At 30.5% G+C, this 3,372-nt stretch overlaps 1 pseudogene; it reads left to right on the forward strand.

The window, feature by feature from the left end:
* The first annotated feature begins 1,234 nt into the window (after window positions 1-1,234).
* Window positions 1,235-2,016, forward strand: LOC148610742 (uncharacterized; annotated as a pseudogene).
* Window positions 2,017-3,372: the final 1,356 nt, after the last annotated feature.

Genomic DNA, 3,372 nt, shown 5'->3' on the forward strand with positions numbered 1-3,372 from the left:
TCCATTTTCACGTTAGTCGCTTTGCTACTTTATGTTTACTGTATGTTTTAGTTAGGTGATGATGGGTAATATAAATATTCATAACAGATTTCTTAGCTTCAGTTGGAGGATTTGGTAACTTCTTTTTCAGAATGATATGTTCATGTTTCCTCTATTCAAATCTGTCGCTTATCTACCTCATGATTACTGTACGTATTAGCAATTTCTTAGATGATGCGAAGTGGAAATTTTTGTAATGTATATATTTCTCAGCTTCAGTTGGAAGGAATAAATAGATATTTGGTTTACTAGTTTTGCATGATAACTTGTATTGTGCCTCCCGTTACCAGATTTGTAATTTGTATTGTGCCTCACGGTACCAGATTTGTCACTTGTATTGTGCCTCCGGTTACCAGATTTGTCCCTTTTCTACTTTCAGTGATACCGTAAATGGTCTTGTATGGGTATTGTTAGCACGTGTAATATCTTGTTGGTCACATGCATATGGATTGTGCTAAACTAGGCATTTTGCAAGACTTGTTGTTCATGAATTGGTTTGATTTGGTTAATTATAGTTGAAAATATCGTTACGTAAAAATAGCAAATGTTGACCGAAACAGCATCGCGTGTTTAATGAATAATATCTACCATAGTGTCTGAATTTTATATTGATTTGTACAGAATTTTATGATATTATGTGAAAAAAATTGAACAAAATATTGATTGTAGTTACGTATATGATCCATGTGAAAATGTCATACGTTTCGTTTATTTCTATGCAAAATAATACATTTAAGTAGCACTCCAGATCAGAATCATGTAAAATGTGATTCTCGTTTAGAAAGCCTACACATTTTTATTTTTGATGTTTTGTTTAAAAATGTAAACAGAAATTATCATGTGGTTTATGTACTGTAATATTCAGAATGAAGGGAGATAACTCTGTAAATGACATAAAATGACAATTGATATTGTTGTATACTCTATGTGGATTTTCTCCTAAGAGCATACAGATAGAAATAAATAATTATAAATTTCATTATTTACACCTATAAAGCAAATTGGTGACAAAAATAAAAATGTGTTGCCTTTTTTTTTGGGGGGGGTGTATCATATATTACAGAATTTGCATGACTCTTACACAGATTATTACATTTATACAACATAGGTTTTTAATGAATGACTTTCATTGTTTCGCCGTATTTATGTGTTGAAAAGTATGCTTATCAACTTATGTCATGAGTTTTAAAAACTTTTAGACAACGGTTCGTCACACAGTGTTGTACAAACAGCATTTTTTTTTAATCAAATGGGCTCATGAATTAAACAATTTGACGACCCAACTAACAATAGTTTCGTAAAAAATCTTTTAGAATCTAAGAGACAAATCCATAAACCTAAAATTAAAAAAGATACTATTCCTCAGAATTTTATTATTGATTTATGTGAGAAATATAAAGATTGCATTGATATAGGTGTAATCAGAGATTTGGTCATGATTGTCTTATGCTACGTTGTTTTATTTTTTGAGATACAGTGAAGTTAGTAGTATTGAGAGTGATCATGTAAAATTTAAAAAAACTCGCACATAGAAATTCACTTAGAAAAAAGCAAAACTGATCAATATAGATTAGGTGATTCAGCATTTATTGCTAAAGGTCAGTCTGCAGCTTGCCCCTTTCTTTTGTTGAAAAAATATTTCAGTTTGGCTGGTATTCATTATTCCACAGATTCAGTTTATACATTTTGACCAATGTTTACATCTGGCAATAAAAATGCTTTGATATATAAGAATAAGCCTCTCAGTTATACTAGTACTAGAGAATGCATAGTTGCACGTTTGAGAGAGGTATGTGGGGATTTAAATATCGGTCTTCATCCACTAAGGGCTATGGAGCAACAACAGCTGCAAAATCCGATATTAATGAACGCTGTTGGAAACGTCATGGTCGTTGGGGGAGTGAAACAGCAGAAGACGGGTATGTCATAGACTGCTTAGAACATAGGTTAGAAGTTACAAAACAGTAAGGCTTGTAAATAAGTATTTGATATTTGCTTTTTGTGTTTTACTAGCATTTTATAATTGTTTCATACCGTATACCAACATTTTTAAATTTTAATTTATGATATTTGACATTATTCAAACTTTTCAGCGCCCTTTTTTGTGATTTTTCCAGTTGTTCCGCACGGCAAATATAGATTTGTCTTTGTTTTTGTTTAACAATGGCCTACGATAGGAAATACTTATACATTTCATTATATAGACCTATAAAGCAAATTGATAACAAAAATAAAAATGTGTTGCCTTTTATTTTATTTTGTTTTTTTTTTTGTTTTGTGTTTGTTTTTGTTTTTTTGTTTTTTGTTTTTTGTTTTTTTATTTTATTATTTTGTTTGTTTTTTTTTTTTTTTTGGTGTACCATATATTACAGAATTTGCATAACTCTTACAAATATTATTATATTTTAACAACAGAGGCTTTTAACTTTCATTGTTCCGCTGTATTTATGTGTTGAAAAGTATGCTTATCAACTAATCAACATATATCATGAGTTTTTTAGTATTACTCTCTGTGTGCTCGCTCTTTATTTCAAAACTACATAGAAATCAGCAAAGATAACACTCAGAACTATAAATGTTGTTTTTAAGTTTATTAATGGATTTCTTGGGTATTTTGAACATATATCCTTAGTTATCCACCTCTAAAACAGAAAAAATTCGCGTTCTTTTTGACATCATGTTTAGTTTAACATTTCATTGGAACTAAGAATTTGGTGGGATATAATGAACGCTGTGCTACCGATCTCATAAGATATGCCTGTTTTTTTATAGTTTATATCATTGAATTGTAGGTCGGATTTCTCAGAGGAACAGTTAACTACTATTATCCTAATTGTGACAATTTCTGAGGAAACAAATGTTAATCAGACTGGTGTGTTTTGGTATAGATTGGACAACGGTTTAATACATCCATGACAAATAATAATTATCATCAGAATACATTATCATTAAAGCATATGATTTTTTTACTCAGTTAAAACCCCGACTCAAAAAAATATTCATCGTTGTTTAAAAAAAAAACGGTACACCTAGAAAACAATATGCAGGGCTGACTTTATAGCTGGTCTGATCCAAAAAAATACTTAGCTAGATACTTTAATCTCAGTTTCATCTATAAAGATGACGTATTATCGTAAAACAATCCTAATGTCGGGGATATGATATATCGCATCTAACCCAACCAACTTGAGATAAATGATACAACAGACATTGTAAAGTCAGCCTAATATCTTGACACTTACGTAGAGATCGATGGTAAAGGAAAACTATAAACCAAACTATACGACAAACACGATGATTTTTCATTCCGTACTGTCAAACTTCCTTTCATCT

This window comes from Perna viridis, chromosome 8 (assembly GCF_037379345.1).
Source record: "Perna viridis isolate PV_CMFRI_1.1 ecotype Kerala chromosome 8, ASM3737934v1, whole genome shotgun sequence".
NCBI lineage: Eukaryota > Metazoa > Mollusca > Bivalvia > Mytilida > Mytilidae > Perna > Perna viridis.